Source organism: Odocoileus virginianus, chromosome 17 (genome assembly GCF_023699985.2).
Source record: "Odocoileus virginianus isolate 20LAN1187 ecotype Illinois chromosome 17, Ovbor_1.2, whole genome shotgun sequence".
Lineage (NCBI taxonomy): Eukaryota > Metazoa > Chordata > Mammalia > Artiodactyla > Cervidae > Odocoileus > Odocoileus virginianus.
The window spans coordinates 56,332,180-56,343,426 of record NC_069690.1 but is presented as its reverse complement, the minus strand read 5'-3'; the positions used below and the strand labels follow the sequence as shown (position 1 = coordinate 56,343,426).

Sequence of the window (11,247 nt, the reverse complement as noted above, 5' to 3'; positions counted from 1 at the left end):
GAGGGAACCGGGTGCAACGAGACGCTATGGGAAAGTGAAAAGAAAGAAAGAAAGACGGGGGGAGGAAAGCACGGATGCAGAGCAGAGCCAGGAAGGGGACAGGGCTGGAGGGCGCGAGGGTTCCAGCAATAACAAGAGCTGACGTTTGTTACATGTTAATTACACGGTATTGTCTTTTGGAGGTTAAATCAATCAGAAATTTCCTGCACAGCTAATAAAACTGGAACCCATCTGTGGTCTGCCAAGTCACGTTAGACTCTGTCTCAGGACAGAGTCAGAATGCTCAGGCTTTCATTTGTTCTGGGCAGGAGAAACGAGAAACCACTTCTTCAACTGAATTAGGATTTGTCAGTGCTGTCCGATAGCGTGCTCATGGTAGTAAAAAGTGCTGTTACAGCCGCCACTTACTGAAGGCGTTCTATGTACCAGGTGCTTTTCTAAGCACCTCACAATAGACTCTTACTTGTTTGAAACAGAATCTGATTCAGTCAATTGTTATTATCTCCATTTTAGAGAAACGGAAACTGGATCTTAGAGACATGGTGTAAGCACCCAAGATCATACAGAAGGTAAACATCACGCTTAGACCTTGAACCCACATTTGTCTCACACAAAAAGCTCAGGTTATACCTAATATACTCCAGTGCACACATTTATGTATCCAGCTAATAACAGATGATTTCCACTAAACACCAGTGAGACACTTTTTAAGGGCAAAATCTTATAGTATATCTACTTAAAAAATGTTGATTTCTATGACTGTTTTCTATGATCTCCTTGAGAAGGAAATGGCAACCCACTCCAGTATTCTTGCCTGGAAAATCCCATGGACGAAGGAGCCTGGTAGGCTACTGTCCATGGGGTTGCAAAGAGTCGGACACGACTGAGCGACTTCACGTCACTTTCACTTTCTATGATTGACATGATCCCTCCCAAGAGTGAAGTTGTTTTGAATACTTAAATTGTAAGTCCCTCATGAAACATCCTGTTGCTTTCTTTATTGAAATAATTTACAGATGGTCAATACCACATTCATGCAAGATTAGATGAGCCATAAGTGGTTTTAACTAAAGTTGTCTCTTTACTAACTAACACTGGTTTGAGTGAGATAATCAGAAAAGGAATGGCTGGGACACACATTAGCTTTTGAGGTCTATCTCATGAAAACCAAGTCACAGATCCCCAGATTCGTGTTTGTTCGTTTTTTAACTATTTTACAGTTTAACTCTTCTAAGAATTACTTTTTGCTGATTCTCTGCACCAAAGGCTCCATACTCCTTCACCCTGTAATGCTTCAAACTTCATGATGTATCCTTGGTTTAGTTCAGTTCAGTTCAGTTGTTCAGTCGTGTCTGACTTTTTGCAACCCCATGAACCGCAGCATGCCAGGCCTCCCTGTCCATCACCAACTCCCAGAGTCCACCCAAACCCATGTCCATTGTGTCGGTGATGCCATCAACCATCTCATCCTCTGTCGTCCCCTTCTCCTCCTGCTCTCAATCTTTCCCAGCATCAGGGTCTTCTCAAATGAGTCAGCTCTTCACATCAGGTGGCCAAAGTTTTGGAGTTTCAGCTTCAACATCAATCCCAACAATGAACGCCCAGGACTGATTTCCTTTAGGATGGACTGGCTGGATCTCCTTGCAGTCCAAGGGACTCTCAAGAGTCTTCTCCAACACCACAGCTCAAAAGCATCAATTCTTCGGTGCTCAGCTTTCTTTATAGTTGAACTCTCACATCCATACATGACTACTGGAAAAGTCATAGCCTTGACAGACCTTTGTTGACAAAGTAATGTCTCTGCTCTTTAATATGCTGTCTAGGTTGGTCATAACTTTCCTTCCAAGGAGTAAGCGTCTTTTAATTTCATGGATGCAATCACCATCCGCAGCGGGTTTGGTTTAGTTAGGGCTAAGCAATTAAAAATGCCAACAATTAATTTATTGCACTATGCTTTATGACCACATCAATTGTTAGACCAGCCTCAGATTCAGAGATATTAAAATGTAAGGAACATGTCTATCCTGGAATCCATAAAATATATTTACATGTTTGTTTTCTTCCCCACCCCTGACATGTCTAAATACTGAATCAATAGGGTAAATTAGCATATTGACTAGAGTGAAGCTAGAAAGTGTTTAATTTTGGATTTTAAAAGATGATCATGAGGGTGGAAATCTCTGTCTTAGAAGGGTTTTGAGGACACAGAATTATTTCTGTTTACCAAAAGTGGGATGATGAAGGTCCTTGTCAATTCTTGTTCATTCTGCTGACTACTTCCATTAGGGAGAGAGTCAGAGATACTCAGTTAAAAAAAAAAAAATGGAATTGCTGTACTTCATTTTCATTTACTTATTTATTTTAATGTCATATTTTCAAGACTTCTAATGCCAGAAACAGGTCTTTGAGATCAAAGGAAATACTTTGTGAAAACTATCTCATAGCTACAAAAATTAAAGCCCCATTTTGGTAAGATCAACTTACCAAAGGTTATTGTTGTTACTGAGGTTATCTGTTGCCTTTTTGAAGGCTGATGTCCTAAATAAATTCTTGTCAAGGAGAAACAGTTGACATATCCCCAACTGCCTCTCATGTTTTGTCAGTCTGGCCCCCTATGAATCAGCCACGGGTTGCTTTCTCATATTCCCTCGAGGCCCAGGCTGACTTGGCCCCATCCTTCCTCCTTTGTGGGGACTGGCTTCCAGCAACCCGACAACTACAGAGGCCCTTTAATTGGCTGCCTGATAAATGACACGCTGTATTCTTTTTACGGGGATAATTCCCAGGCACCCGATTGGCTACATGGAAATGACAGTTACCGGAGGATTACTGGCCAGGCTAGAGCCTTGCTTATTAACCGACACAGGTGGGACTGGTATTTGTCAGCCTAAATTTCCTTCTGCATTCATCTTTGTTGTTGTTAGCAGGCCTCTGGCTCACATCAAGATGTTGAAAGTGAATTCTTAAGCACGCACCAAGCCTGAAACTTGGTTTTTCTCCTAGGCAATGCTGTTACAGACAAGAGAGAGGGGGAAAATCTGCACCATTATCCAAAAGAATCAAGGCTCCAAAACTGATAAGGAAAAGTCAGTTCTGAAGACACGGAGACAGGGAGTTTAATAACATAAGCTTTCAGATAACTAGACATGTAAATCCCAAGGTCAAAGTGATTGTGTCACTGTCGTAACACCACCAGAGGATCAACCCAGTCTTGACATTTCCTTTTAGATCATGTGCTTGGAAGACACTTGTCTTTTTCCTCTGGGACAAGCAGAAATTCGCTCATCAGGAGGTAAAGAGTTTTTGCTCGTCTGCTTACACAGATTATGGCCTGTTTTTCTCCCATTTCTAAGGATGAAGTAGTTTGACACATCTTATTGCTGTAATACTATCCACCACTATTATACTTTCTTTTTTTCTAAGCCTATCATATACACTTTGCCTTCCAGCAACTGACAATATCGGTTTTACATGCATGCATGAAGGGCAACTAAAATTTTGGCAAGAGGTTACAAGTGAGCTTTTTTAAAAAAATTTTTTCCATTTGGAGGAGGATGGCTTTGAACTATTTCCACAGTTCCCTTTAAAGCAGGCATGTGTGTGGCTTGGCCGTGACATAAACTAAATGAGCCCTATGCACGCTTTCCACGAGTGTGTGCGGCTCGTCTGGGGTCTGGCCCCCATCTGCGAGTGTGTCATCATGACACACGAGGCCGCCAGCACCTTGCAAAGTGCTCGGCCCTCCTTTATGATCGCTTCATCATTCCAGGGAGGCGAAACGCCATTGTGAGGATAAATGTTAAATTATACATTTAAGAAAACAGATTCTTAAGCAAAACTGGGGAAAGAGCCAAATTTGACTGACGCCCACTCAGTAATATTTTGGTGCTTCAGTTACTCTTGCTTTTGACACTTAATTTCTTCCATTTCACAGCGTCCCCATGACCATTTAAACTAGTCAGAGTTCTTAATTGCAGTGCCTTGTCTGGGATGCTCTCTTTCAATATTACTGAAGTTCGAAAGTCTTTCTTGACACTTCTTTGGTTCATTCGACCTCTTCCTTCGAATCAGATCTGAAGTTGCTGTACAGCCTAAGACTGAGGGCAAGAGGATGAGAGGATGACATGGCTGGATGGCATCCCTGACTCAATGGACATGAGTTTGAGCAAATTCAGGGAGATAGGGAAGGACAGGGAAGACTGGCATGCATGTGGTCCATGTGGTCGCAGGGAGTCAGACACGACAGCAGCTGAGCAACAATAGAGGCGGAATAGCAACCTGATTAAATATATCTGCAATGTTACATGAAAAATGATAAATGGTGAGTTATTCATGCAGTTTCACCCCTTTTTCCTGAAGTACTCCTATTTCCTCTATTCCTGCCTGGCTTCTCTGAAGACCTTTAACATTAGCTCTAATTCTCTTCTTTCCTTGAAACCTCCGGTTCCCCAGCAAATGGAGAGCTCTCACCTCCTTCTGTACATCATTTTTTTACGGCTTTACGTAGATGGTGCTATAAAGGGTATAGGGCTTCCCTGGGGCCTCAGGCGGTAAAGAATCTGCCTGCAATGCAGGAGACCCGGGTTTGATTCCTGGGTTGGGAAGATCCCCTGAGAAGGGCATGGCAACCCACTCCAGTCTTCTTGCCTGGGAAATCCCATGGACAGAGGAGCCTGGCGGGCTACAGTCCATGGAGTCGCAACGAGTCGGACAGGACTGAGCAACTAACACATTTACTTCATTCTTCACAAACATTATAATTAGCTCTCCACTCTGTTACACTATTCTGTTCTCTCCAAATATAAGAAAATGTATAAGCTCTACATTCTTACAAGGTAGAGGTTACAGTCATTAGAACACAAGGAATGGAGCTGGGAAGATCAAGGATGGAAATTTTCTCTGGGGTTTTCTAATTGTGTGACGCTATACAGGTTATCATTTCAGAATTGCTTTTATGGAAAATATTTTTAAAAATCCCCTTTCAGGGGCACGGTCAGTGCCTAAAAAAGCTACCGCCTGTAACTGCTTGGGGAGCTGCTAAGCACTGCTCTGTGCAGTGAGCGCCGGCTCCGGCGCATCCTCCTGTCCACAGCGCATGGCTCCGGTTTTACTGTCGGCCAGCGAGAGCTAGCTTTGGACTGATGCTGCAACCATGGGTTTCTGCTACCCTGTCTCTCTCTTTCTCCCCAGGAACTTCTTTATGTTAAAAGCTAGCCTGGTTCTCAGTAAGTCGAGCTCTTTATAAGGAAACGTGTGCCGTCAACTTGAGGGGTGGATCAGGCCGCGCCCAGAATTCAGCAGCGGACGGGGCTGGGGGGAGGTCCCCGTAGGGATCCTGCCGTCCAAGGTGGAGATCCAGCCCCTTGCAGCCACTTTGGAACATGAGGGCTGAAGAAGGAGCGGAACGTAACGCGCGGCTCAGCGCTGCCAGCGGGCTGCCAACTCGCCCTTTCTATGATACAGTAACCCAGGGCTGGCACAGAGAGGACGCCCGTAAGGCAAGACCCCCGTAAGTAAGGTGGTGGGCCCGCACCGCGGGCAGGGCGTCTGCGGCCCCCTCCAGCCCCGGGGCCCCTCTCCGCTCTGTGCCGGGCTAGGCTCTAACTGAGTCTTGCGCGGGGTGGCTGTGCTCTGGGAGGCCTTTCCCCGAGGCACCTCTAGAGGGCAGGGTAACTCCCCTCCTCTGGTTCGCAGCTAAGGGCAAGGGGCATGCTGCAAGCTGGAAAGTTCCTCTGTTCTATGCAACAGCAGCAGGACTCGGGATTCAAAATTTAGTTGCAAATAAATAATTTTTTTTTTTAAATTTCAGTTGCAAATAATTTAGACCCAGTATAAACTGATTAACCCCAGCGCCTAATACTTACAAAGTGCCTACTTTTTCTGTTGGCACAATTCTGCAACTGGACGCGATGCTCGTTAAATGGATCTCCACTCTTCAACAGTCAAAAGCTGACCTCTCTTCTCAGGTCAGCTGTGAGAGTAATTTAAGAATATGCTGCTTTATTTAAAAGAAATGTGCTTTGTCTCATTCATAAAGGGGTGCTAAAAATTGTATCCTTATTTGATAACTACATTTTAAGATTTTAATGAAAAGCATCCTAATTTTGTGGGGCAAATTCAGTTTTCATATCACTGTTACATATACAGATTTAAAATCTGTATTTTAATATCATTATTTTTTAACTCATACATACACAGAAGCTCAAGTGTAACTTTAGTCACTGAATATTTATACTTACTAAAACTAATGTTATACTAAACTGAAGAAAGGTCTGCTCTAAGCCCGTTTTATCATTTATAAATAAATAATATTGGTGCATTTCTCACATGGTTGCTTTAGGAATAAAATAAGACAATCTATGTGAAGCACTTTGCACAGTGCAAGCACCCAATAACTATCAGTTATTATTAAAAAAGACCAAATTTTGTGGCACAATACTCTTAATTCTTTTAACAAGGCATTTCTTTATTACAAAGAGGCATCTGATTCTCATTATCCTAATATTTTGGGTGTCATTTACTGATTTTATTTTTTTTAGCCGCTCAGTCATGTCCGACTCTTTGTGACCCCACGAACTATAGCCCACCAGGCTCCTCTGTCCATGGGGATTCTTCAGGCCAGAATACTGCAGTGGGTTGTCATTCCCTTCTCCAGAGGATCTTCCCAACCCAGGGATCAAACCCGGGTTTCCTGAATTGCAGGCAGATTCTTTACTGTCTGAGCTACTAGGGGAAGCCCCTCAGACATATACAGGTATAGGACTCATAAGGAATGATTTGCAAAATAGGTAAGAGTGTCTCCCATTAGGAAAACACACACACACACACACACACACACACACAGATCCCAAAGTGCAAAAATTTTACCGGACCAACCTGAATTATGTCAGTGATGTGGAGATGGGAAACTGTATAGAATTTTTTTTTTAACTACATTTCAGTAATACCAGTGCCAATATATTGATATAAGACTTTTTAAATTTTTGAACAGAATATATATTTCTATCTGGGCAATTTTATCAAATTCAGAATATTGTTCATGAAGGAAAGATGGGATCTTTGAAACTAAAGATCTGAAGGATAAAGGAGATGGATATCTTCTACATGTTCTTCTGTCAATCCCACCTGCCGTTCACGAAATCAGATTCGTCCTCGAGATGCTGTTGATACATAAGAAGTGCAGTCGTCACCTTACCCTCATCTCCATCACCGAGAAGATAAAGAGCATCTTAAGTTAAGAGAGGCTCTCTGCAGCCCTCCCCCAGGCCTTCCTCAGGTGCGGCCCCTTCACGCCCGGAGCCGACAGTGGATGGACGGGTACATAGGGAGCTGATTTTTAATGCCGGGACCTCTGGTCTCATCTAATTAATGTGTGAAACTCCACTTTCCTAAAACGCTTTCCTTTGCTCACAGCTTTTGACATATACGATGAATGTAAATTTATACTGTCCTTAGCCACTGGAAACAACACAAATGAAGAGCTTGATGACTTATCAGTAAAAGAGTCAGGGCAACAGAAGGCATTGGCTTTCTGATAAAAGACACGAGTGAGAGCTATTTAAGAAGACACAGCTCAGAGCTGATGGTGCGAGGACAATACCCGTATCTTTCAAGACTGCATTTCTGGTTGCTGACCATGTCTGTCCAGTTTCACCTCCTATCTGTCTTGATACCCTCCTACCTTCAGTCCAGGCCACTCTTCTAGCCTGTGATGTGCAGACCCCCACAGGTACACACGCCCACTGCACTGATTTCTATGGGTGTTCGGGGCAGGTTTACGTGATTTGTGGCTTTGGCGGCCTGACTTGGGTTTTGCCCTTGAGAAAAACTTGGGTTCTGACGTGTGTATCTAGTAAATGAAGCATGTTAATGGCATAATTGGTACACAGTGGATCATGCTGTAACCCTAGACCGCACAGACACCTCAACACTGAGATGACTTAGAAACGGCACGTTGCGCTTCGCCTCTGGTGACCCCTTCCACACTGAGCCTCCCCTCCCCGGCGAGAGGTGCAGGGTTGAGGTTGTCCGGGCTCTTGATGGTAGCGTCTGCTCCAAGCACACGTAATATGCTTACATAATAGAAACTGTGGGCTACACCTGAAGTGAAAATTATCGTCCTGGAGATGAGCTTTGCCAGGCTCCTCCCTCTCCTCGGGGGACCACTGCTTCAAAGCAGAGAGAGGCTCTGGGAGGTGTGAGAATATCCATTTCACTCAGTGGAATACAAAAGTGCCCTTTGTCAGCTAGGAGGGTGGATCACATACACCATTGCCCTACCTACTTAAGCTTAACCAAGAGGATGACTTATGGTCATTCAGTTGCTCAGTCATGTCCGATTCTGTGACCCCATGGACTGCAGCACACCAGGCTCCCCTGTCCTTCACGATATCCCAGAGTTTGCTCAAACTCAGATCCATTGAGTCAGTGATGCCATCCCACCACCTCATCCTCTGCCGCCCCCTTCTTCTCTTGCCCTCAATCTTCTCCAGCATCAGGGACTTTTCTAATGAGCTGGCACTTCACATAAGGTGGTCAAAGTATTGGAGCTTCAGCATCAGTCCTTCCAATGAATATTCAGGATTGATTTCCTTTAGGATAGACTGCTCTGATCTTCTTGCAATCCATGGGATTCCAAACAGTCTTCCTATGGAGGATACTTAAAATGTCCAGTTCAAAAACTTAACTTGAGAAGATAGTCTTTAGAACCAAGGAAAGGATATTTGAGTGGCAAGGAAGCTCTTTCTGGAGCCTGCTAATCAAAATAACTGATTTCAGGGACCAAAGGAATTCTGGGATCCTGAGAAGTGCATTTTGCCTATCTCAGCTTCAGAGAGAGTCTCGTGCAGAAAGGCATGTGTTCTAAGGCATTTTGCTTCCGAGGAAGCTAAGTGTTCTCCCTAGGGTTCAATTGGAGGAAAGCCTGGTTTGCCCAAAAGTGTGGGGTTTGTGACTCACAAGACTTTCAGCCTGAAAACTAGGAAATTCCTGGGCAACTACAGTGAGGACCTGAGAGTTTGCTCAGATCAGGCCGAGCTCTAGAAACGCTGCAGAAAAAGTTGTTCTAACTGTCCGTTGCCACAATCCTATCACCTCTTAGCAGTTAACTCCATGGCCCCTGGCCTTTCAATCATGATTTTCTATCCCAAGGAATCTTTCATTCGCTTTCTCGGGGTCTTCATGTTTCACTGTCACCTGGAAATCCACACTCTGAAAAGTGCTTAAATCCCCAAGTAAAAATAGTATTGACACAGACGGCTCTCCTTCTCCCAGTGAATTTACTTCTTGGTCACTGACTACAGACGTTTTGAGTTAACGTGAACATGGCCAGAAAAAAAAAAATTGCAGTTGTCTAATTCTTTGCAGGTTTTATTATATTATATAGGGACTATATCCCATTATAATAAAATGAGTTGGGTTTATTACATGCTAACAACAACAACAAAAAAAAATCACAAGTTGGACAGCAATTAGCTTGAATAGACATTTGTTTTATCCTTTTACTAGCAAAGCAATTGTAATTTTATGCTCCAGAAACTCTCATTCTTAAATGTTATGTCTGAGGTAGCTTTGCCAAACTGATGCTAATATTGTTATTAAGTAGATGGTAAATGTGCTCTTGAGGCCTCTTTGCTATAAAGGGCGTGGGGTTTACAGCTAATACGAGTCTAGAGCTCATGTCTGTGCTTGTGTATGTTTTTAAGCTACAGAATAAACTGGCCATTTCTTTCACACGTGAGCCCAGCTTCCAATCTTTCCATCTGTCCATCCCTTCTCAAAATTCTCTTCCTGAGACAGGTTTTATGATGTACATCCCAAGATAGGTAATAAATCAGCTGTTGCACTTTAATAGCTGGCGTTTGGAAGAGCAGTATAAAGGTCACCCCTGAATACTCACTGGAAGGACTGATGGTTGAAACCGAAGCTCCAGTACTTTGGCCGCCTGATGGGAAGAGCTGTCTCGCTGGAAAAAAACCTGATGCTGGGAGAGACTGAAGGCAAAAGGAGAAGAGAGGGGCAGAGGATGAGACCGCTAGATGGTATTCCCAACTCAATGGACGTGAGTTTGCGCAAACTGCAGGAGATGGTGGAGGACAGAGGAGCCTGGCGTGCGGCAGTCCCTGGGGCCGCAGTCACACGCGTGACTCAGGGACTGAACATCGTGGAGGTCGAGCTTTCAGACCGTAAGCAGAGCCTGCTGGAAGCAGGAGACTGTCACGCGGTCTGATCACTCTCCTGGAAGGTCCAGACACCGTGTGCCGCTGAGAGCAGCCGACGCTTCTCTGCCTCTCCTCAGTGACCACGTTAGAACGCCAGGCTGCCCTTGGCAGAGGAGACCCCCGCCACCCTCGATGGCCCGTCTCTTCCTCTGTCCATGGACGACAGCATGCGTCCTTCACCGCCCCGCCCTCAGTGACCGTGCCCTCTCCACCAACTCCAGCACTACTGACAGACTCCGAATCCACAGTCAAACTCCGGAACATCTGGTACCTGTCATCAAACACCCCTTACCTTCATACATAGGCGAATGTCCTTTTAGGAACAATAGCAAGAAGAAAGGAAAATGTTAAGGGCCCCATGAAATTATTTTGTCAATCAGTCCCAGGGTGGTTAAATCCAAGATGTGCGTGTCTTAGAGGAAGGTGTTAAAAGCAGCCCTTGATTCATACACTCACACACTTATACTTGCATATATACATATATAGTGATTCAGAGTGAATTTTCTCCAGAATTTCCATTTTTGTCACACATATCAAGTTTTTCTTATCAGAAGTGGTACACCTTCGGGAAAAACCAGAAACACTGTTGTAGCACTCCACTATAAATTCAATTTTTTGCTTGCAAATATTTTAACTTCGTCCATTTCTAATGTGTGGTCTGCAGATGTGTGTCAGAAGGCTGGGATCTCAGAGTAACCATCTAGTCCCTGAAAGAATCTAGCCAACAGCACTGAGAGGTGGGATGAAGGCCTGTTTTCTGGGTTCACAGTATCATATCAGGTATTTTCTGTTTATATTTTATATGATACAAGGTAGATCATAATTTACCCAGATTTTATCCGTGTATGTACATTTTCAATTGCCTCTTTAGTGACAAAATTCTATTTTACTACTTAGTAATTCTAGTAAAAATAGTTTAGGCAAGAGTCACCCATTTATCTGTCTCATTCACCTATTCATTTGATTGTCCCCTGACATCCCCTTGGAATACCATATAAATATGGAAATTGATCATTTCCTACTGGGT

The 11,247-nt window shown here is 43.9% G+C and overlaps 1 long non-coding RNA gene across 1 annotated transcript; it reads left to right on the top strand.

The window, feature by feature from the left end:
- Nucleotides 1–4,870: 4,870 nt before the first annotated feature.
- Nucleotides 4,871–6,115, top strand: LOC110145124 (uncharacterized). The gene is made up of 3 exons (XR_002316091.2): nucleotides 4,871–4,931; nucleotides 5,191–5,509; nucleotides 5,810–6,115. It is a non-coding gene; the product is annotated as an uncharacterized lncRNA (long non-coding RNA).
- The last annotated feature ends 5,132 nt before the right edge of the window (nucleotides 6,116–11,247 follow it).